We start from the raw sequence: 25,879 nt of genomic DNA, 5'->3' as shown, positions 1-25,879 counted from the left end.
AGACACTGCATGGCTGCCAGATTCAGCATGACACAAAACCAGCAGTGAATCAAACATCAACACATCCTAGTGTTCCTTCTCCCTGACTTGGCACATGGTCATGCTGAAAGGCATCTCACTTCGGTTACTTAATTCTTTTGCTGCATTCATCATTTTCTGGCACTGATTCCACACTCAGATTTTCTCTCTCCCTCCATCCTCCAACAACATATCCCCTTTGTTCAAAGGCAGCTCGATTTTTTTTTTCCTTTTTTTTTTTTTGACTATGCACCTGTCCCCTCTAGTTCTCCCATCTTAGAGCATTAATGAAAAAGAGGTACCATTGACTATTGCTTTGTTGCTGGAAGAGGCATCAGTAATGCCAAGATCTAATTTTGGGGAAAGTTTACTAGCTTTTAAAAAAAAAAAAAAAAAAAAAAAACACAACAAAACCTGAAATGCATTTTAAATATTTTTAGAAAACCATTGAGACTTGGAAGTGATATAAAAGCCCAAAGACAGATAAAAGGCAGAGCAGAATAGGAGGGAGAACTGCATTAATGATAATAAATCTTGTGTAAGAAATTACTTGAGTTGAGAAAACATTGAAGAATACCAAAAAATAAAAGGAGACCCTCTAGGTATGATTTTTACAATTTTAACTTAGGAATCAATAGCTAGTCATGTCATACTGCTAGCTCACGACATGTCACTGTATGTCTCCTACCATATTTCTCTTCATAATATACACTTGCCAGTTAAACAAAGATTTCCTTCCTGATATAAACGAGTTGCCGAAGCAGTGGAGTAAGTTTGCAGTCAGCGATGAGTGAGAATGGCATTAAAGTAAAGGCTATGCAGAGATGTGAACATGGAGCCCTTCAGTAGTACTAGCCAAATGGCAGATCAAAGAGGAGAAAAATAGATATGGGAATAAACTGAAAATAGGTAAAAACAAAACAAAACAAAAAGTTATAGTTGAATTGGGAAAGAGCCCTAGAGGATTGTAAGGTAAAGGGGAAGAAGGCGGGCTACTACATTTGAAGGACAAAATAGGGAGGACTCGATTCAGTATTGGAGCTGAACTAGCTTGTGTTAGCCCAGCAGAGCAAGAAGTTGGGTCTTGCAATGTGATTATTGATCTCTTCCTTTCATGCTGCTCAGAGCTGAAATGCCCTGAATACAAATGGGAGCTTTTAATGGATTCCAGTTATTTTAAAGAAAAGTTTTAAATGTATGGTCACTTCTGAGACACCCACATGAGCATCCTGTGAAACCAATACCAGCAGATATATCCCTATCCCCACGGAAAGGAAAGGAAAGGAAAGGAAAGGAAAGGAAAGGAAAGGAAAGGAAAGGAAAGGAAAGGAAAGGAAAGGAAAGGAAAGGAAAGGAAAGGAAAGGAAAGGAAAGGAAAGGAAAGGAAAGGAAAGGAAAGGAAAGGAAAGGAAAGGAAAGGAAAGGAAAGGAAAGGAAAGGAAAGGAAAGATGAAAAACATTGAAGAAAAAAAGACAGATTTCTTTGCTTGGCATTTGCTTTTGTTCTGACAGGACCATGTGCCCAAATCCCCAGATCCTGTTCATGACTGATGGAAAAGAAAATGCCTGATGGATTCTGACATGGAGGAACCATCTGGGCAGAGTTTGAACTGAGGCTCATAAAAGCCACATGAGAAAATGAAATTTAGATATGAAGAACCCCTGCTATTGCCACACACAGAGAATGACTTGCAAGACAAAAGGCAGTGACAACTCCAACAAAGATGTTTCCATAGCAGAATGCAGCAAGTAGCCAGTTGAGGAAAATTTGGGTTGAAAAGAATTGAGCCACCAGATTGGCATTAATTCAGCTTCAAGATACTCTTCAAATCAACTGTATCATTTTGAACACCTAATATATTATTACTATTCCATATGGATACTGCAATAGTTTTAAGACACTGTGGGCACTGGGAGCTGCATGGATTCATAAGGAAGCAATGCTCTCTGTGGGACCAAATTTAAGGATGCTGAAATGCAAAAAGGATAACAGAATATCAATTGGAGACAGAAGTCCACGACAGGTAAAATCCTCATCCCCACTCACTGATGAAATCACTAGAAAGTGAACCAGCTTCCTCTGAATTGATTCAAAGATTCTTCTTTATTTCAATGTTGTTTTGGTTACACATTTCCTGAATCTAATATCCTCATCTTTCTCTCTCTGTCTCTGGTGATAGAGATAGTTACATTGATGCACAGTTGGTATCATTATTTTTCTCTAGAAAGGCTTGACAAAAACAATCATTCTTTGCCATTTCCTGTCTATAAAATAGAGCTAACGCTGCTTGCCCTTCTGACTTCCTTTCTCATATCCATTTTCTTTTCAATTCTTCAGGGCAAAGATTTCCTCCTTTTATGTCTTCTGCAGCATTAAAACAAACTAATAGCTTCTATTGCCATGAAAATGTGCCTTAAATGAAGAAAACAGTAGTTATCTTCTCTTTTGAAAGGTATAGTAGGGATTTTGCTATTTTGTGTTGTTTCAATAAAAACACTTTGAGCATTAATATAAACTTTCCAGGTCTTGAAGTACCAGACAATACCATTACACATACCAGACCAGGCTGAGATCACGAAGTATTTTTGCAATCTAAGCTGTGTCTCTTATTCTGTTATTCTTCACCCCTTTTAAAAGCATCATTTGTTGTGTTTGCCAGCCACATGGAGAAAACAGTTTGCAACCTTGCTTCTTGGATTACACTTCTTCCTGCAGAAGTGGCTAAATAGCTCAGAAAACAAATTTTGGTTTTATTTTTTATTTTTTTTTGGCATGATTTCTACTTGTTTGAGAAAGTAAATGCTTTGACATTATTTCAGTGCGGGCACTACAGGAAATTACAGCTGAATGAGTGTCTGAGCATATATGCATCATAACATAATGAAGAATTGGCTGCCACAGCATCATTTTGGGGAATACTATACTTCAGGACTTAAAAAAAAAATAAAAATTAAATTAAAAATTATCAGGTCTTAACAAGTTACAGCTTCCAAACTGGCCAAACTTAAAACTTCCAAACTCAAATCCCCAGCATTTATTTCTTCCCATAGAAAAATTATTTGCAAATATCATGGGATGTTTTGTAGCGCATAAGAAGTTACCTATCTCTTGATAACTTTTCTCCTATTCAACCTTGATGAACATCTTCTACTACTGATAGAGTAGAATATTTTTACTTACAAATATAGATTCCCTTCTCTCCCCTTCTGAATAACCTTTGTAGCAAAGCTTTCAATAAGGAAGTAGTAGCCTGAGGTAGATGAACATCATCTTTTCTTCTCTGCTTGCCTAGTTAGAAGGCTGCACAGAAGAAAGAAAAGACCAAAGATCAACACTGTTTACACAGCCTAAATGTGGTATTGTTTATCAACTTCTCTTCTGAAGTCATCACCACCTTTGGGATGGGACTGCCAGAAGAATAGTAAAACAGATGGTAAGAATAAGGAAACAGAAAAAAAGAAAAAGGTAATTTCAGCAGAGGAATATACAATGCAAAAATTTCAAGCAAAGGTATAAGTACTGATTTGCAGGACAAAATGCTTTTCTACCTCAAGACACAGAATGGTCACTGAGATAAGCAGATACCAACAGAGAGAAAAGCAATACAGGTAAATTGATGGGCCTCAGAATTTGCTACATTATCACCTTTAAATCACAAGTTCATTTTCAAATGCTCTGATTGAGAAAGGATGGCATGGACTATACGCTTCTTTTCTTGGAAATTCTGCAAGTGCATCAGAAGAGGTTTAAAGGGAAAATAAGACTGACAACATGTTAAACTGGATGAACAAAGAATATTACTTTTGCTTTTGGTACCATAACCATAGATGAATTCACACACACACAAATAAATTATTCACTTATGGAAGAAATATCCAGAGATTACTAAAAGGAAAGACACCCTCCTAGCTCATAGTGATCCCAAGTTATAAATTTCTGGAAGCTGAAAGAAGCACTACTCTGTGCTTGTCATGCTTCTCTACTCAAAAGAGTAGAGTCCCTTGCTGTTCAACAGTCTACTTGACTAGTTGGACTTTCAGTCCATAGTTCTTACATTTTGTTATGTTCTTAACTAGCGGAAATAGAGAAAGAAGTTCATAAAGCTAAAAAAGTCACTTACATAAAAATACTATAAGCAAAAAGAAAAATAATAATAATAAAAAAAAAAACATCATTTCTAATACTTACTGGACTGCAAAATGCATTCTTGTTGGAATGCATGCCACGGTATGTGCCCAGAAGAGATTTCTCTGTAGAGCTCCCTGGGTTGGAAACTAACAACAATAGATATACACTTCTACATTATACCTGTTTCTAAAGAACATGTAGGTAGGGGGGAGAAAACAAAAACAAACAAACAAAAAAAAATCACCAATATTAATGTACTTGTTCTGTGTATTCCCCCATTACTGTTGACAGAAAAATCCTATATGCATGGAAGGAAGGAAAAATGAATCCTTTTGTTGCTAGGTAGTGGAGCTGAACAAATTATTTACAATGAATAATTTATCTGACTAAATTAGATGCTTTCTGCTTGCTGAAGACCAAAGTCTTCTGTAATATATATATTTGAATATCTGAATGTCAGACAATTCCTCTAAGCGTACGGTACCTACAAGCTGGTAGTGAGCAGCTCTCTGACAGTAATGGGCTACACTGGCTGAGCTCTGTACAAGGTCGATGCAGCCTGGTTGCAGGATGCCAGTTGTCCCATCCAGTTCCACAGGGAGCTTTTTTGGACCTGCAAGTAGGATGCAAGTGGGGAAGCACTCTGGGAGGCACGGTGTCTGTTCTGGCTGACTGCGTCTTCGAAGTGCTCCCAGTTTGCATATGTATAATTCAAGTCCTGTGTATACCAGCTGTGACAGTCTGGGTTACTATTTGCAAAGAATCATATTTGACTGGGAAATGATGAACTATTTTGATCCATCTGTACATTTTGATATATTGCCAAATGAAGAATTGAGGCTGGTCAGAAATGTAAATAAAAGGTCTGGGCCAAGGCCCAGTATTGGCTTATATTTGAGACAGTTTAATTAACTAGGTGATTAGCTCCAATGCTAATGTCCAGAAGCGATCAAAGAACCAAACGCTGAGACAGGACTTACTCTGTAATTCCCATCACCACACGAGTCCTTTCCAGGAAGATGTCGAAAGAGAGCTTGTCCCTGACTGTGGCGGCAGAGTGATGGAGATGGAGGGCAATGGGGTCGTAGGAGCCCGCGGGTCACGTCAGTGCACTCGGACAGCTCGGGAGCTTAGATGCACACATCAGCAAAGAGTTTCCAACTCAGTAAGCAGGGGATATGATAGATGTGATGAAGGACAGTGACTCAGGCTGCCATGTTTGGGGTGGAGAGAGAAGCAAAGACATGAGTCACCCATCAAGCCAGGCGGGAAGGGCCAGCTTTCCATCCAGAAGATTAATTTGAGACTGACTCATTTCCAGAAATCAGATTGAGGGTGGCAGGAGATAGCATTTCTAGAAATACGGGGTTTCAAAGCACGTGAGATGAGATGATTTCAAAGCACGTGAGAGAAGAATATCTAGAAAGACCTGAGATACATGAAACTAGAGATTATTTTGGAGGGGGAAGGGAAACAAAAAGGATGCACAGCCCCTTCACTCTTCCTCAGTAAAGCTATTTAAGGATTGGGAATATAAAATTTAGTTTGCTGTGTTTGTAATTTCTGCTTCACTGATGAAGTCCCTCATGTGATGATGCTGAAGGACTTAAGTACTTTAGTAAACAGCCGAGAGAGAAGCAACCTTGGAAGAAGACTATCTGAACCACAGAATTCATATAGGTATACAAAACATACTGCTACCATGAGATCAAACAAATGAGTAATCAGATTGCAAATCTTCTGCATGCTAAGTAAGTCCATGCTGGTGGGCAAAAGAGTCCTTGAATTGCACACTCCCAGTGCTGTATCCCTCAGCAATGGGACCACCAACCTCTCTGGACCTTGTGACTCCAGTCTTAGCACAGGAGGGAGCTGCAAAGAGAGTGCCTAGAAGTAACGATGGGCTGCTTGATGCTCTTTCTGTCTCTGTTGGATAGACTCTCATTTCATGAATGTAAGACTGGATTGATTTATTCTGAGGTGGTTCCAGTGATCTTCTCCCTCTTACAAAATGCAAGGCCAAGGCTAAGTCTAGCTCTGGCTCCCGCTTGAAGAAGAAGGAGGTTCCACCAGCAGCAGTCCCCCTATCTTCAAATTGCAGCAGGGAAGAGATGGTGCAAACACGATTATGTTACTGTGACCTAGAGCTTGGGAGAGGAGTAAATGAGAGGAAATCTGCCATGACCTTGAGACAGCCATGTACTGTCTGCATACAAGTTTCCTCCACTGTAAAACAGCATTTATGAAATTTTCCTAATTTATAAGGATATTCTGAAGGTCTAGTTCATCTGAAGACAGTGACTTGAAGAGGAGCATGTTTTCACCCTGTCAAACATTATAATTTGCCATAAACTGCAGGTTTTGGGGTTTAAAAATCCTTCTCAATATTCACAGACTGACTGTTCTGATTAAGCATGCAGTGAAGAATGCGGTGACTTCTGTTCAGAGCGTGCTTTCATTGGAACATCAGAACTATTATAGCTGTCTAAATAATATACAGGGTTGGCATACATGGTATCATTAATGATTTACATCTTGAGATAGTAATGATTTGAGAAGATATGCTTTCTGGTTTCTCCTGTCAATAGCATTTCACTGAAAAAAAAATAACAAATCCCTGATGATTTGTTTATATTCATCAATGCACATTTTAAAACATCCTGAAGCACTGACCAAAATAATTGTTTGACATCAAGAGGTTCCCTTTTAACTATGCCTTTTTGGAATACTCCAAATGGCATAATTTGCTCATTAGGAAAAAATCTACAAAAATTCTCCCTACAATCAGATTAGTGTTTCCTTTAACCAGGTGTTTTGGGACTTTTATTTTTCATCTGAAACAGGCCAGAGTGGAAGTCACAAGGACCACAAAGTGAGTGTGAGGCAGTCCTTAACGCCATGCAGATTTTGGTAGCTGTGACTAGCTGACAAGGTCTGTGATATTTCTCCTAACACCCTTGGTCTGTAACTGGAGCCTGACTCTAAGCAATGGAGCAGAGAGAGTTAAGATATTTCAAGGTGTTTAAAACTACTTCTAGATCCCATCCCTAGTTGAAATGCAGTCTAGCAGATGGAAATTCAACAAGAATTGACTGATAACCCCTGCCTGATCAAGCACATTATCAATCTCTGACACAAGCAGATCACTCCACATTTTCATCCGTCTCTGTTCAGTTCTTGCCTTTGCTGCTATGCTGGCCTGCACAGTAGATACTGTATTCTCAGCTCTCTGAACCAAGGTCTCAAACTGTGCCATCTAGCACCCTCTCACCACAACAACACTTGCTACATCTTCTCTCCCTTGGCTCCCTGACTCCTCGTCCCCTCACTTCTTTCAGTGGTCCCTGAAAAGCTGTCCCCTGGGACAAAGTGCTTACAAAGCAGCCCCCATTTCTAATCCTCTCCTAGCAGCCACCCAGGAGCAGGCTGTTGTAACATCGTGTTGACTGCACTCACGCCCATGGGCTTTGCCTTCTCTAGGGAAAATCATTTAAGAGATTAATCTGTTGTGACATGGACTTTGTTCGATAATCGCTATAAAACCTTGGCAGGAAGTGGGAGAAAGAGGAAGAATAGCCTGACTTGTGGTCATTTTTCTTTGGGGGAATTTCTTAATTTCACTAAAAGATACATTTTGTGTCAAGGGGTGGTTTAGTTTCCTTTTCCACCTTCAGTAGGCCAGAAAGGACAGAAAATACCCACATCCCAGTCCCTATAACAACGGAAGGTTTCCACACAGCTGGGATGCAGCTGCCTTGCCTCCTGTCGCAAGGATTAGGCACCTGCTTGTCTGCAATACATTGCAGCTCTCAAGTGAGGTCAGGATGGGTCTGTTTGTCTCCAAAAAAAGGCACTAGGCTGACATTAGACAACCAACAAGACAGAGTTTTATCTGCAAACAGCAGAGGCTGCTCCATCTCAGGGAGCTCCCCCAGCAGCAGCACAGAGCCAAGTTGTTTTGCTCTTCCCCACCTCAATCTGAGCTCATGGAGCTCACCCCAGCCTCGGGGCAGGATGCCAGCCTCACCTTCCCATCAAGTTCAGCTTTCCCAGTGGTGGACTGCCATGAAAACAGACAGAGCGACCCAGCTGTAGTTTTGCTGAGCGTAGCCTGCAGAGCCACATCTCGTTACTGAGCTGACAGGAAGAGGTTTGCTTGCTGGCAAGGATGCTGCACTACAACCTTATGTAGGCTGGGGACAGGGGACAGGTCAGGGGATGAATGAAATCCTCTGCATTAATCTGATAAAACGTGAACAAATGTGACTGCCATCTTCCCATCCGTTTCTTCTGCTCATGCAAAAAGGAGCAGGAATGCATGTGACAAATAGTACTGAATTTAAGTGAATATACTATAAAGAGTCTTTTAGTTCAGTCTGTTGATGATGCTTAAACCAGAAAAAAGACTACAGCTCCTTGTCACAGAGCAGGGTAATCTCAGCAGGCCTAACAGAATAAAAATTCATTTCTGCCAGTAAACTGAAAATGGCTCAGAATAAACATGGCAAGGAAATCTTAAAATAAAAAAGTACCATAACTTCTTGCTTCTGGATAAGGAGGAGGGGAAGATTAAATACTTTCATTAAATTAACTCTCATCCAAATGAGGCTTTTGTTTCATTTCTAAAATAAACCCATTTCTCTGTTGTCTTTTTTTTTTTTTTTTTTTTTTTTTTTTTTTTTTTTTTCCTGAGTGGTAAATATAATGCAGAATTCCAGAAGCCTCGTTTCTAAAGAAACAAATGTAATCAATTTCACAGAGCACTGAGACAAATCAATATGGAAGGAGTCAGAAAACTAAACAAAAGCAATGGGAGAAAAATATTACCCTTATTTATATGGCCATAATACATGGGAGAAAGAGATATTTAAAATTACAGAGCTAATTTCTAAAGCAGCGAACCACAGTAGTCAGTAATAAAAAATAACATTAAACTATTTCAGCTGAAAAATACAAGTCTATGATGATTGTAATAACCCATGTGATGGTCATTATTGTCTGCAGTATAGAAACATAAGCTATTTTGGCTTCTTTTTCTTTTTCTTTTTCTTTTTTTTTTTTTCATTTGTCATTAACAGAGTAAGAGACGAGAAAAATAGTGATTGCCCAATAAACCGCTGTGATATCATGATATCATATGACATTTCAGCTTCACTTTCAGCTTAAAACTTGGATTTTATACCCTGGTGAGTCTTTAAGAAATGAAAGATAACAAGACTTTGCTGAAACTGTGCATTATCTGACTCTACTGCTACTGGATGTTGTGAGATGTACATAATCAACTTTAAAGTGGCTTCAGCATTTCAGCATTTAGAACCTTATCTCAAAGTTTGATTACATCAAAGGGGAATTTATTTATTTATTTTAAATAAAGACTGCTCCTGTCTCCACTCTGCCTAGAAAGCACAAGCTCAGCAAGCCCACTAAGAACAACACACATACTTTTCAATGTATTTTAGTATGGTATGAGCCAGTTGGGTGAGCTTGGGAAGAAGTACCTTTTGCTGTTCTCTCTTAACAAACCCTAATTTACTTTTTCTTTTTTTTTTTTTCCCTCACACCTGGAGTAAAATTTACAGTTAATTTGATTTGTCAATTGTAAGCCAAGAAGTAATGTATGTAGAAAAAAATAAATAAAATAAAAACACAGCAGAATTGGGAATAGAATTCTTTTGACATCATGTTCAATGAACCAGAATGTAAAGAAAGTAGTACACATCCACTACTGCAAAGGAAGAAAAATTACAGTAGCTACCTACAATGTGTGATTACTTTTCATGCATGAATCTCCCTTCTGAGCCATTGGAAAACAGAAAACAAACAAACAAACAAACAAATGACCATAAAAAATATATAAGAAAAGTTCTATTTCAGCAATGAATTGAAAGTCTACAGTTAAATTAAACCAAATGTTAATCAGAGCACATACTCCTCCTATTTGGTTACAAGTGAGCCAGAAGTAAACATCCAGGAAAAAAAAAAAAAAAAAGCTAATATCCATCTGGAGACATATTAAATGAAAATAATCACAAAGTCAACAAACTTAAGCCCATAGAAAGTTACATGCACATTTTTATTCTGCCATCAACTCTGTTTTACCTTTAGGCCATTTCATATCTGCTTGAGTTATAACTGGTGTAATAAATGAGTTCTTAGGCAGCATATTTCTATGCAAATTTACATTGCCAAATTACTATTCTTATTCCAACTCCATCATAGAGGAAAAAATAGATTGAGGGATGCTTTAAAAAAAAATCCTTATGATAAAAAAATGAGGGTTTCAATAGACTTGTCATTTGAAATATTATTTTTTCACTTGCATGGAATAGAAATCTATAAAATTTAATAGGAGTAGATCCAAAAAGCTTCTAGAGAAATTATGCTAAAGGACCCTGAAAAAGTAACCCAGTCTGCAGAAGTTTTATTTTACTATAAAGCAAGTAAAAGAAACGCAGTCCCTGTGATTGATGGTCGGTCATCGACTGGTTTTCAGAGATGATCATCCCCATCCTGCTTTCCCTGTGTACTAAGATCACATGCGTCACATTAATTGTAAAACACATTTTTTCCCTTTGGAAAATTCCAACATCCAAATCAAACTAAAGTTCAAGTGAGGCATGTGTTTAACTGCACTTTTTAAAAGAGTCACAGCGACTTCAAAGGGACTGCGTAGGTGCTTAAAGTTGTACAAGCACTGAAGGGCTTTGCTGGATCAGAGCCCTGGAAAGCTGTGGAGGAGAAGCACAATGCAAGAGCTGAATATGGTAATTTTTTCCTGTGTTTGCACCATTCTCTTACTTTTTAAAAAGGAGGAAAAATTCAATGTATTCTTTTTGCAGTTCATGATAGTATAAAGAAGCATTTGCAACATGTGCAGCCAGTTGGCTCACTGAACTGGCTGAGAAAACCTAGCCTTATAATTTCGCCTATAGTAAATGCTGACAGAAATTTCTCTGATACTGTTCCACTGCAGCTGCCTCATTGTTCTGTTTTAACATAATCAGCACAGTGAAGAGGAAGAAAGGAGTGTTAATTTTATATCAAATAAACTTTAATTGAGTCTTTCATACTTTAGTACTGTATAATAAATGCATATAATGGTCTCTGGAGTTAGTTCTGGTTGTGATAATATGGAGTCTCAAGACTTGACTTGGGTACATTATGGCACCATTCAGCTTTGTGTCACTATCTTGCAGCCTAAGCAAGAAAAGTTCCTGAGACACCCTCAAATACCACTGGAGACATCCCTGAGAAATCTCACATGCACCCACATGTGCATATACATCACCATGTACATATACATGTATCTACATGCATACATACACACCCACCTGCAACCAGAGGCTCTCAGTAGTTCCTCGAAATGGTCAAGGTATGCATTACCAAAATAAAATAAAGAATGATGCAGAAGAGAAAATTCACTTGAGATTGGTGTGGCACATCAGAAGCACTCAGTGAATGGAGGTGATCCATGGAGTGACTGACAGAGACTTTTCAAAGTCACCGGAGAAGGAGCCTGTAACACGCAGCAGGGAAAGCATGGTCAGTCCAACTATCCTTGTGTTTTTGTATTTCAAGTCATGGGTTATTGCTGTTCCTGCTACAGAAATGAATGTCCTCACCTGCCTCTCCTCATTACAGGTGAGATGCTTTAACATAGGTTTTTTTTTTAGACATCTAAGCATTGCTAAAATGGGGATAGCTCTATTCAAAGCACGAGTACAAAGCAATGCAGTTATCTCCTACTTCCCCCCGCAAACTCCAGTCCTCTTGCTTTCTCATACCAATTTTAAGTTATTTAAGCCATGTTGCTTAGATTACTTTCAACGTTTAGATACTGTGGGTGAAAACAAACATCCTCACTGCTTTTTTTTTTTTTTTTTCCCCACACACAACTTGTACCCAAATCACAGATATGAAAGCAATGGGGATAAAGGTCATGTCACCCATCCTGTGTCCCACAGAGGAGTAGATTAGATTTAAGGTCATGCCTAAATTAATCTTAGAATCATCCAAAGGTAGAGATGATCCCTTCCAGGTTTCATTAACCTTGCAGCTAAATTATTTTTTAAACTTCTCAATATTATTTAATTTCATGGTAACTTTTCCTCTCCCAAGCAGATACACATCTTCCCCTGCTATTATTATTATTATTATTATTTTAAATTAAAAAATTATCTGTGCAACCCCTTTTCTCTAGAGGTTGAGCAACCCCAGATCTTCCCATTGTTCTGGTTGTTGAATCTCCAATCATTTGACACTAGTTAATTCTCATTCCTTCTAAAACATAGAAGTCCAAAGCAGGAAATGGTACCCTAACTTCCACATCAAACCAGGATAAAAATACTGTGAGAATGCCACATTTTATGCTTTCATTTTCTTATTGAAGGAGATGCTTGATTCAAGAATGACAAAAGCCTTCTGTTTAAGCACAAAAGAAAAATTATGGTTAAAGTTATTGTCTTCTCTGTGGTGATAGCAGGACTCATATAATGGCATTAAACCTTTTCCTGTCTCCTTGTAGCTTATAACATCTGTTTTCAAAGCAAGTGACTGTGTAATTTGTCCAGTAAAACCTGAGGAAAACTGCCTCAATTTGCAGATGTTGATTTCCTTGCAGACCTCTATGTTGCAGGTATCTTTCCCTTCTCTCTCTCATTCACAAAGCAGCAATTTGCAAAGGCTTTCCAGTATCAATGCACAAGGCATCGCACCTAGACTCAGTGCTGGTAGATCAGGAAAGACACCAATGAAGGTGCCAGCAGTGCAGCAGTCAATATAAAATCCATTCATCACTGATATTTATTATAAGACCTGGACAAAAAGAATAATTAATCTCATTAGTTTTGTCTTTGTCAGTACAATTAATTGAACTATTTCTCTGCAGATAGTTCTTGGTTGCTAGCATATTCCCAAGCACATTGCAGCAAGTATTAATTGCTTCAAATTCAATTTGTTTTGCTTGATTGACCAATCAGGTCACAGTGCATTGTGGCTTTGTGTCTGAGAGTGCAAAGAACCAGCTTCTCAAAGAAATGCAAGTTTGCATCACCCAAATATCCATCAAGCATCAAAACTTCAATCTTTCTAGAAATATGCCTACAATCTTTGCTAGAGTAATTGTAGGAAATGTGCAGTGAAAATGAAACAAAGGAAAAAATATTCTCTTGCTTTGCCTCACTACTGTATTGACTGATCTCATTTCTGTCTTCATTTTCAAAACCAATTCAGGATCTCACAGCACACTTCCACAAAGAAGTAAGTTCAATGGAAAAAAAATTATGAAGACCAAAAGTAAAGCTGAACAAAGTAAACAGCTGTTGCCAGTCAAGGCTGGAGAAGAGAATCAGAATTAACATGGAATTTGTAAATTTAGCAAATCTATTCTGAGAATTCTGAATGATGAATCACCCTTCCCAGCCTCCCTAACTTCCGATACGCCTTGAAAGAAAGTTCATTTGGTTTAACTTTGGCCTCTGTCATCTTTCCGCAAAAATATCCCACAAATGTTGTTTCTCCAAAGGTGAGAATCTAGACAACAGGACTAAAAATTTATCATAGAATGTTGCTTTTATTTTCAGGGTATTTTATTAGACTATTTGAATTATACTGTAACCTGCTATGCATTTACCATGAAGTATTCCAGGCTTCTCCCTTTGTCTCCTTGATCACTGTCAGACATTTAAATTTCCACGCCCTAGGGAAGATTTGCCAGGAACACAGGTCTGGACCTCTGGAAGGACCCAAAACTGGTCAATCTGAGCAGCCCTATGCACCCAGCTGGTGCTAAAGCGAGAGCATCCTCCACAAGCAGTGTTGCAGAATGCCAGCCCCATACAGCAAGCAGCCTGGGAAAGTAGAAGGGGATTAAAGATTTGACTATTGAGAAAAAGTGGTTCTGTTCTCTAGCTGGTTTTTGTCCCATCTCTTTATTTGTCATGCCTCGCTCTCCCTAGATTGATGTTTCCTTTTCCTGCAAGCTCAATTCTCTGTGGTATCTCTTCCTCTTCTACAAGTGCTCTTTTTAACCTCCTTTCTCCTCCCTTCTCTCTAACCCCTTTTTATTTTTTTACTTCTTACAGTCCTTCTCTGCCCGGTAACCTGCCACTTTCTGCTCAATAAGAGAACCATAAATCAATTGCACATATTGTGGTAGTGCTGGCTTTTTCTTTTATTTAAATTCTTGCCCTCGTACCAATCAATTAAAAAAATCCACTAGCTCAGCTGGAAGGGAGAATAAGTGCATGCAAGCTTTTTCTTCCCATACTGTTTGAGAGCAGTGGTACACACAGATCTCATTTGCCTGCACACATTCAGACACACGCACACCCAGATGGCACTTCAAACCACAGGTTGTGTGTCAAGATTCACACTGTCATTTCTTTTGAGGTTTTGGTCTCCTTTCACTGTCAAAAGGAGCAAAAGGAAAGGAAAAATAAACTTTTGCTGTTTCCATATTGTATCTTACACTCCTTAGAAAAACAATTTCCCTCCCAGAACATTGTGTCAGATGACAGAAATTATAATTTGTCATACAGCAATATTGATTTAAATGATTCCACAAATCTACTGAAAGGTCAGGCTCTGAACATATTACTCATCCACTAATCAGTAGACAAGTTTGGCCTCAACAGTGCCAGATAGCTTTTATTTTGGACAAGGAATATATGCTGTATCTATACGGCTTCCCCAGTCCTGCTACAGCCGGAGCCTGTGGCAGCAGCTGGGCAGCTGAGGGCACAGCCCCAGGTACCAGCTGTGGGGTGCTCAGGAGCCTGCACTGGACAGAATCCCCATCTTGTCCTCACAGCAGGACCCCAACTGCTACACAAACTATACCACAGGTAGTGTTGAATCAACCACCATTCATAAGAAAAAAGAAAAAAAAAAGAAAAAAAGAAAGAAAAAGAAAAAAGAAATTTGACTGAAAAAGTCCGTTCCTGTGATGGCAGTCAGGATGAGTAAATTCACATTCATAATGCATTAAGTCACCAGCAAAGACACCTCCCCTATTTTTAGCAAGTGAAAGAGCCTACAATAGCTAGGGTCTTAGCTGAGACGCCCCAGCTAAGCACCAAAACCAGGTGGGACTGTTCTGGGCCCGTACCCTTGCAACAGAGTGAATGAGTCAGTGTTAGCAATTGACAAGTCTTGCTCATTGGAGAAAACATTTTCCTTTTCAGGACTTTAAAAAGTTTCATTTTCTTACACTACAATTTCCCATGACAGAAGTCTCCATGATCCTAAAACCCAGGTGCATTTTAAATAATTATTTAGTACATCCTATTAGAAAGGCATCCAGTTGCTGTCTGGTGCCCAGGCTAAATTCTAGTTGGTCCTTTGATGGTAAATGAGAGGCATAAATCAATGGCAATTGATCAGTAATTATACAAAATTACAGTATGCTTTTGTGATGTTTTTAAAAGAAAGTGTCATTTTGCTACTCAGCCTGACTAATTTCTGGCTCATATTGAATCATTGTGCCATGTTTGCAGCTCATTAAAGCCATGCTCACAGATCTCTTACCACTTTTTAAAAAAAAAAAAAAAAACGTGGAGAAATGGTGCTTCTGAATTGCCTTGAGGCAGCATGGCTTTGTCAGAGTAAAGCCAGCTCTGCATGCTGAACTTAGAACAAGACAGCTCAAATTTCACCCTGGCAGGTGAAGCTAGGTCTCTTACTCAACCTCTAGGACTGTCACACTGAGGTAAGGCTTGTGGAAAGGAGCTCAGAAAGAACAAAAACACAAATATGTTTAAGTACCAACAGATTGGTTACTCCTAGTCTTGCTTCTTTCACATCAACTAGACCCATGAAATCTGGAGCTAGAGCACAAAGCACAAACACATGTACAAACACAAATCCACACACTCCACAAAATGACAGCACAAATCCTTTTTATTTTTTTTTTTTTAAGTTCCATATAAGCATTCTTTAGAACATATCTATGCTTTTTTCCACTTTTAAAGAATTGATATGGCCTTAATTTATTTCCATTTGCTTTTACTCTGCTTCACTGTTCTGGAAAATTTTGCTGGAGAAATAGAAAAAATAATCAAAAGTAACAAAACCCCCCAAAATAATGTTATCTGCTATCTTTTCTGTAATATCAAACCAGCACAAAAATAATAATACAATTAAAAAAAAAAAAAAAAAAAAAAAAGAGAAGATCCCTTGCTGTGTAGATCTAATGTCCACCGTGGATTTTATTATGCCAGCTCTGTGAATAACTATAAAATATTATCAGCAAAAGTGGGTATTGCAACAATCATTAAGCAGCATTTTCCAGTCATGCAGTCTTGCTCCATTAAGGCCAGGGTTAGACAGCAGGACAGCAACGCGTCTGAACAACATTACCATCACCAGCTGACTTCATCTGATTCTGCTGTTAAAGCAGTCACTGAGCCAACTGGAATTATCCAGCTTTCCAGGCACCTCTAATACCCACAGGGGCTCACTGCTATTCAACAGCTGTGGTCACACAGTTACAAAAAAATCTGGGGCAAGATCTGCAGTGCTAATTGCAGTGAAGGTAATGGGTGAAAGCAGTTTGTCGTTCGTACTTCTGCACTTCTGGACAAATTGATTCATCTTTCCCCTACTTCCATGATTATTCTTATTCCTGCCATGCCTAGAGGACCTGGCTTAGATTGGGACCCAATGATATTGGCACCCTGTGTCCACATAACAAGAGCAAGCTGCTTCTCTAGGAAGCTGGGAGATACAGAAAGCAAAGAATCTTTGTATTCCTGGAATCCAGAACAGAAGTCTGTCACAGAAAACAACCAAGGAGAATATTCGGCGTAGGATACATCATTTTGGCTCCTCCTTTGTTACAGTAGAGTCTAGTATTTCTCTTTCAGAATAAAGATTTAAACCCAAGTTAACATTTGGACTTGCAAGCCTGTTTTATTTTCTCAAGTGCCAAATGCCCAACTTTGGGTGAGATCATTGGCATCTTTGCTAAGCAGGATCATCATGCCCCCAAAAGGACTTAGGATCTTAACTTTGGTTAATCTGCTTGACAACTTTGAAAACAATCTACCATCTGGTACCCAGATATATCTAAAGAATAAAAAACTCTCTGGCTGTGAGTAAAGAAAGAAACAATAGTCTGCAAACTTCCACTTTTCTTCTGCCATGAATAGTGAATAATCTTATTGATGCATTTTAATAGTATTTTGATGGGCCAGAAACACTAGGAGTCACATGTCACATTAAAAAGCTAACAGAAATCTAGCAGAAGGAAATGAAAGCCTGTCTAGAAATATTTTGTTCTCTATTTTAATGAGAAAATTTAGCAATCATGATTTTCTTCCTGCCCTCCCCCCCACCCCCACCCCCTTTTTTTGTGTGTGTTTGTATGGTGTGTGTGTGCATGTTTCCTATCAACTTATTTAAGGAAATGCATCTTTGGCTGTCTTTCTTCTAGGTTTCACTGATACATAACCAATTCCAAGTACACGCTGTCATTGTTAACAACCCCTAACTTTAGCCAATTTAACATCTAAGTTGAATGACCAGCCTAGCTAGGATCCCTGCAGAGCTCAATGGAAAAAAAGACATATTCCTTTGGATGCCAATTCAGTGAAAACACCTAACCTACACATCCTTATTTTTTATTTTCCCCCACTGCTAACTTATTTAAACACTGGCCGATAGTCCTCCAATGCTTGCTCAAAGGTTCCCCCTCCAGCACCAGAGTGACTTAAAAATTTCTTGCACAGTTCACGGGGAAATAACCATGCAGCACCAGAGACACACAGTAAAAATACTCCCACTGCCCACATTACTCTGATTTACAAAGCAAGTAGTTAAATATAAAAACCGGCATTTCTGAAGTAACACTGTGGGTGCTGTCCCCAAGATATTCTTCCATCAATAAGGACACATGATCACAAATTAAAGAAGCGTGCTCCATGGCAACCATAATGAATAACATCACTTCAAGTGCTGCCAAAATGGCAACGTCTCAAATTTAATATTGCAATACGTTATCTGTTAATTAAAGAGCAAGGGCTAGTTTCAAAGGGTAACTACTAAGGTTTTAAAAATATGTCAGAGATAATATATTCCATGCATTGCTAATTATGTAGGCATCTTTTAAAACAAGCCAGAATTAATTATGTATCAGATCCACCCCCAGCATAAGGGAATAATTCAATTTCTTACACAAATTGGGCACAATAAGAGGCATTGTATGGACTGTATTCTGTGCCACGCTGCACACCGTGCTGGTAATGGGCTTCCACACTACACTTCACTCAATGGGAAGGCTGCTGCCAATTAACACTTAATACATGTTAATTTAAGATTTCCCTTTTCCAACTAATTGATATCTGATTAAACCCAGAATGGCTTTTTTTTTTTTTTTTTTTTTAAGTGTTCATTAAATAGCTAAAATTTCCTTACAACTTTTGTGTTTTATATAAGGCCACAACCACAAAATATGTAGTTCATGTAATTTCCAAATCATTATAGAGTAATTGGACTTATCAGTTACATGCTAATTAAACTTGGACTGAATGCTCTTTCTGCGATCAATTGACATTGGGTAGATGCACAGTACCCATCTCATTAAGTTCAAATGCAACAGCTAAAGCATTTAAAATACAGCATGGATGCTTAGAGCATAAAAGCACATCTATGCTGTTACACGAACAGCACCTGCACCTCTTGCAGCTGTAACAAACTGAAAAATCCAGCAAAGTACCCACAACAACCAGGCTTCGGGGCAGGCCACAAAGTGCAGCCCAAAAACTGGATTAACACCAATATTTTGCCTACACTATGCTCTGCTCTTACCATATTGCTACTAGTAACGATCTTGAATTGATTTATATCTAACTTTAGAGTATCCCAAATCCAGTAAAGCTCACAGCTTCCCAGCAATGTGGTTTACACTCACTAGCAGATCGTACATATGTTAGGACACGGGGCCAGCTATTTTTGGAGACCGACACTCGCTGCTTGCCTGCATTTAGCTCTTGCCACGCAACAGTTAAGAACTTGTAATTTCCACAGGAAATTCATCATCTCTGAAGAAAAGCAAGGAAGAAGTATTGACACTTCCCAAGTTTGGATGTACTTTCCTCACTTGGAGACATATTTTGACAGTGTGGCAGGACAGGGGGATAATGGTGCTGTTCCATGATGGGGAAAACAAAGTGGGGACCAAAAGCACTTTAAGTCCACTGAGTTTCATTGACTTTTATTCAGGAACAGCACAATTATATGTGGGAAATTTGGAGACAAAATGTAATGGAGTGCAACTGCAAATGTTCCTAGTAATTAAGAAGCTAGAAAATATGACAAAACAGCTGCTTTAATATTTTTTTTCAAGATTTTAATCCCCTAGCACTTCTCAGAAACTGTGCTTGGTATTGCTTCTCTGCTGGAATTGGTTTTGGTGACTGGAACCAACAAAAAACAACCCATGAGTAGCACGGAGCACACCTGGACCGAGCACCCAGAGCACATCCTCTGTTCCTTGCTGCGAAGCCTGCACAAACATAAGCAGATAAAACTAAAGGAAACACAGAGATTACCAACCCACAGGGACAAAGCCAGTGCCCAGGTGGTTTGTCGTTTTAGTTTGTTTTTAAAGTATGCAGAGTTTTACAAACAAATACTTTGCAGATATTGATTTATCAAGCTGATAGTCCTGTAGTGCTAATTTGCAAGCATTCTGTGAGTTCTGAGATGACAGCCAAGCTTGAGTTTTATTTTTCTAATGAAAGCCCGAGAATTAGTAGGACGATCTAGACAAGATGTCAGAGTCAATTACTAATGTGATACTCTTAAAATACAATTAAACACGGACAATGAGTATTTGCACTTATTGCAAACAAATCATCTTAAAACAGTTAATCTGACTGCTCAAGACAAAGCTAATTTCCATGGCCTATATGAATAAAATCCTTTAAAAATAGTTTTCCTTTTTTTTTAAAAAAAAAAAAAAAGAAAAGAAAAGAAAAATAATTCTAGAGCACGCCTGCAGTTATCATCAACTTCCAGCACAAGGAAAGTAATTATTTGCCTGAAAGCTAAAAAGCTACAAGCTTTGTGCTTCTTATTAATGCCATCAGACTAATTGTTGAGCCTTACAATGATGTAACAGTGACTACCCAACCTAACTTTCTGTATAAAAAAATTCTGCAGCTTTTTTGCTTTTAGACCAGCAGATCTAAACATGTCCTCTGAATTCAGCAAGGATCCAGGGAGGTGGCTTCTCCATGAAAAAATACTCAAGAGTGCAGACTACTTGGGGAAGCTGCTTCTACCTGGGGACTCGCTTGGGTTCTGGTGCTGATTTGCCTCTTTGGGACCACTGGATGTCGGTGGCTTGGGCAGTCCCAGCTCCTGGCCTGGCAGCAGTTAACAGAGACTCCTCATCTTTAAGCACGTGGAGAAAATCAGGTGGAAATCTGCTCCCTCCCTTCCCCTCTCTTGCTTCACCAGTTGCAGAACGAGGGCTATGGAAATTAAAGGAGTCTCTGAGTTTTAAATTGCATCACACTTAAAATTAACATTCATCTCCCTGACATATACATCACCGCAGCAGGAACTCCTTTCCATTTGTTTACATGTTTAACTGGAAAACTGGATTAGAGCTGACATAATATATTTTCATATGATTACCTCTGATTTGGGTGGCAAATCTGCAAAGAGCTACAAAAATAAATAGATTCATATATCATTATTATTATACTTGTGTTTTTTTTTAATTTATTTCAGAAAGATTGCCTTAATGGCACACTGATTTTATTTGTGTATTGAATTACTTTTAATTGTCCCTTGTTTTAATCTTGTAGGAACTATAGCCTTTTAAATCATTATATTTCACTGTGAAGCTCTAAGAATGTCATCTACTTATAGGTACTGTATGCAACAAGATGTATTGCTGCTATTAATGCTCTTATTAGGAGTGTATGTTATGGTGTAAATGTCAGTTGATGCATCTTACGGGAACAAGAAAGCAAAAATGAAACCACGTCTCTTTCCTTTCTGGCACTTTAGCCTTTCACTTTTTTTCTTTTTTTTTTTTTTTTCATTATTAATTGATTGTTTTTATTTGGATGAGGGGAAGATGGCATCCCCAGTAACACTGTCATTTTGGACTGTCTTGTCAAGAGGAACGTGACTTTCTTCAAGCCAGCTGGGGCCCAGCTAAGTGCAAAGCTGCAAACCTTTTAATTTGTTGGTCTTTTCTATATTTTGGAGCACTTCCTCAAGAACCCTTTGCACTTTTTTTTTTTTTTGGTAATTGGAGAACGAAATCCAACTACAACTGTCTTTAGTGTAGGGGAAGTTAGCAATGCCATGTAAAGATAAGGTTGACTGACATTTTTTGCTGATAAAACTTCATTTTCAATTGTCAGACAACCATGGGGACAAATTCTCTGCTACAGTTCAGCTTTTACATGAAGTTTCAGCTCAGGCTGTTCACCACTTTCTGAAGTTAAAATCAGGCAAAATATATTGCTACAGACAAGGTAAAATAAAGTTTAGAACCATTTCACTGATTTTTTTTTCCTTGTTTTTCCCATCTTTCCCCCTCCAGATCATTTTGTGAATAATAAGATCCAATAAAAATCTACATCTTAAATACACCACTAATCTGTAGGACTGCATGCTGTTTCCTCCATTTAATAAATTGTCCTTTCCAGTATGAATCTCACTACATTCAGATAACTTAATTTTCACTTGCTACTCTGCTGTGCAGAAACCTGGTTTTGCTAGAGTTTTCCAGAGCTCTTTATGAATTTGAGACCCATTTAAGTAATTCTGAGTTATCCAACTTTTCAAGGCAGGCAATATAGCCATAGGTGACAGCATGGATTCTCATCCCAGGTCTCCCTATTCCCAATGATAGGCTTCCTATGACAACGACAAGTTATTTCCTTTTCCCTTCCCCCTGCCAAGTATAATTTTTCCTGCCACACAGCATATAGAACTGACAAAATCCTCCCAGGATTTAAATTAAAGGTTGTTGCCAACATTTCACCTTCAAATGAGTGCAGCTTTTAATAAATTATATCAAATCTAGGAGAGGTACAATCGTGATTCACTCTAGAACATCTTGAGTGCTGGGGTATGCCAACAGAAATAATTAACTTCAACAAGGCTCTCTATTAAGATGCAGCATGCACGATTAAAGGAGTTGTAGTTTTGAACAAATGGTTCAACATGCTGGTGTCAAATGGAACTGTTCTCCCTCCTCCACTGCCTTGGCAGCCGTTGGACTTCATTAGGAGGAGCACAACATAAAAGCTTGCAGACAGGTGCACAGCAGCATTAAGGACTCCACTACAAGATCAGAGCAACAGCTTGGTTTTTGCTGTTGACAGAACAGAGACTGAAAAAGACGATCCAGAGCCACTAAAAGGATTCAGGGTGAGTATAATGATAATAATAATAATAACATATTTAATGAAAATACAAGCAATCCACAGTATAAGCACTGCCTCCAAAAATAAGGAAATTGCCAACATATACAAAGTGATTTATGTCTGTTGTCTCACTTAAGCCTGTGGAGATGTTTAAAAGGAAATTATGTCTAGAAATGGCAAAACAACAATTCTATTTCCCAGCTTAAAACAAAAATTAAGAATTTAGCTCTTGATACCTACTGCATAAAGACCAATTCCCTGATCCTGAATATGTATTTAAAGGCTTAATCTACATCAAAATCAAATTACCAAACTTCATCTCCTTAACCTATACTTTTGCAAGTGGAAAAAAATTATCTCTGGAAATGTATTAACAGACATTTACGACCCTCAGAAGCAAACCACTTAGAAAAAATGCTAGGTGTTAACTGAAAGTAGGCTTGTTCTTCCAAATGAGATTCATCAGAAGGCTTGATGCTATCGCACTTCAAGAGGTGAGCAAGAAAAGACATGGAAGTATTTAGGACGTGCGCTAGCTATTAAGCCTAGCTTTGCTGTGAAGTCTCAAGGAGCATGCACCAAAGCAGTCTGAAGAACCCTGGCAATATTCCATGGGTGGAGCCACGTGATAACTGCACATGGGTTGTGTACAAGAACACCGCAAAATCATCCATCTCACAAGTCAAAACATCTATTAATTGTATATCCATCATTGTGAGATGTACAAGGACACCACAAAGAGAAACTGATATTAGATCAAAGTCACACCAGGATATTACAGGAATCAGGATGCTGTTGTTTTGGGCAGCTGGCAAAAAGTTCTCATGAACATGTAGGCCCTGGCTGCAAAGGTTATGGAGAAAGATGCTACACAAATATCCTTAATACAGGGCAAAAGTAGAGATACTCCCCTCCCAAACACTGACAGAAATCCTCCAGCCATCAGCAGCTCCCTCAGTTGGCAGCATAAAGAGATGAGAAAAAAAAAATTCTGCAAGTGAACTTACACAGCCCTATCCCAAGCAAAAGAGTCATGATGAATAGAAGAGTACGTACTAAAAAAATCATGTTTACTACTTATACTTACTAAGAACAGCTTCTTGCCACTGTGAGAAGGGTGACACGCAGCTGAGGAAAGGGTAAGATAAACAGCCATGCCCTGACACACTGTGTGAGTTGACTTTTTGTTTTGCCTTTTTTGACAGTTAGACAACCTGCAGCAGGGCCCCAAGCCACACATCACCCCAAAAACTTTACCTTTATCTTTGTGCAAAAGATGAGGTCTCGGGTATTCACAGCTGCATTTGTGCCACTAACACTACTGGACACGCATTGACAGAAAAGTTCCTCCTTTCAGCCTATTAAAGTGTGTACATAACCACAGCTTTTCTGTAATGTTAGGGGGAAATCATAAAGCCAACAGTCAGCAGTTTTTCAGCTGGAATCTCTTCTCGTGTGAAGAAAAATGAAAACAGACACTTGGTCACACAGGGCACGTGGGTAAAGACCAAAATAGCATGCCTTCTGCTGCCCATAGGAACACAAATAATAACACACTAATGATGTTAAGTGTCATGTTTATTTTCCCCTTGCAAAGTGATGCTTGCCCATGAAGAATTGCCTTTCTTTAAATAAAGCACCTTTCAAACAAGTTCATTAGAAAACCATCTGAGCGCTCCTGACAGTCAAGCTGGTGTGTGAGACAATGTCAAATTACTCATCGTGAATAAATTACCAGATGAATATAGCCTCCTATTTTTCTTTTTCATTTTTTCCATCACTTGCTCATTTGCTAAATGTAACTACAGTGAATTTGTTGTTTTTCATTCATTAAGTAACCCATAGGATTATTTATTTATTTATTTATTATTCTGTGAGGTGTATTACTGTAGTACTTTAAGGTTGTGGGCAGAATGAGGGCCTCAGCAAAGGATGCTATAAAAACTGTGAACAGAGAATGATAACAAATGCCCAGCCCCACTAAACCTACAAACTAAATTTCCAAGACAAAGAATGGCAGGAAGGGAAGCGTAAAATAAGCAATACTTCTGGTCAAGTCAGTGACTGAATTAAACCTAGATTCAAGTCTTCTGGAAATTGCTAGGCTAATAATACAGGCTAGAAGAAAATTAGGGACAGTAAAAATGAGAGGTGAGAAAAAAAAACACATGGAGGATTTATGCTAGTGATGGAGGATAAGCAGCAAATAGAAAATTAGACCGCAGTGAGATTACACTGACTGCCTGATTTTCAGCCTTCAGATTATTTGCAAACTCCAATGAGGTATTGCTCACAGTGGGGTATGAGATTTTTCTGTTGCATTCTTTTTTACTGAAATGGTCAAAATATGACAGTGAAGAAAGGTGAAACAGCACGCAATCAGTGGATAACAAAAGAATTGCTGCAAAAAATAATGTCCAATATGCCAGCCTTCAGTATTCACATGAAAGCAGTAGGAAGAAAGACAAGAACAGCAGCAAAGGGTCACATGCATGCCTCAAAACAAGCTTACAAGATTGATTTTCACAATATCATGCTCACAGTGTTTGGCTCGTTGGCTCCAAGCTTCTCTATGTTTCTATTTGTTTTTCTTAAATGAGCAATTAGTCAAATCTGAGTTAATGAAGCTTGCTTAGTCATCCAAGGTCTGTAAAACTTTGCCAGGAGTCAGCATCTTTGCAACCTTTGAGATTCATGACAGACTTTGCTGACTGGCTTCTCCCAGCTTCTGAAATCCCATTTATCAGCTCATTTCAGGCATCTTTAGAAATGAAAGAGAGATGAAGAGGGAAGACATTGTCCTGTCAGGGTAGTTCATATCAGTTCCTTTAGACTAAAGATTGAGAGACTTAATCATCTCCATTTGAGATGACAGTGAAATATCATACTCTCACATCAATAAAGATCAGGGTCGGGGTTTGGGGGGTGAGGTTGGAGCAGATTAGGGAATAGGTCTGAGAAAATGCTGCTGCTCTCTATTGCTGTATGGCAATTTGGAATTGGGGTTAAACCCACAGGGAATTATCAAACGTCTAGGATAAAAACTGAAAGTGTTGTTCTGATCAATATAAGTTTGATGGCCTGGAACACTGAGAGGGAAAAAATGTTTTTCCTTCCTATTAGCTCCAACTGCAGGACTGAGAGGAGATGGAGAGGGCACATTTTGAAGCAAAAAGTATAAATACAGGGTCTTGCTCATAACAGCTATTTGTCAGTGCTCTGCACAGACAGGAATCTCCCAGGTAAAGAAGGAAAAACACACCTATTAGACTTCACAGACGTGCAGCAAACAATTTGTCAGCAAAACTTCACTTTAATGATAGAGCTGTTATAAAAACAC

General features: G+C 38.6%; 1 long non-coding RNA gene across 1 annotated transcript in view; it reads right to left on the bottom strand.

The window, feature by feature from the left end:
• Positions 1-25,879, bottom strand: part of LOC311444363 — a 40,104-nt gene that overhangs the window by 1,517 nt on the left and 12,708 nt on the right. The window contains exon 3 of the long non-coding RNA XR_014697847.1: positions 11,479-11,663. This is a non-coding gene — a long non-coding RNA (uncharacterized lncRNA). The remainder of the gene's footprint in view (positions 1-11,478; positions 11,664-25,879) is intronic.

This window comes from Aythya ferina (genome assembly GCF_964211825.1).
Source record: "Aythya ferina genome assembly, chromosome: 14".
NCBI lineage: Eukaryota > Metazoa > Chordata > Aves > Anseriformes > Anatidae > Aythya > Aythya ferina.
This window is presented reverse-complemented; position numbering and strand designations above follow the sequence as displayed.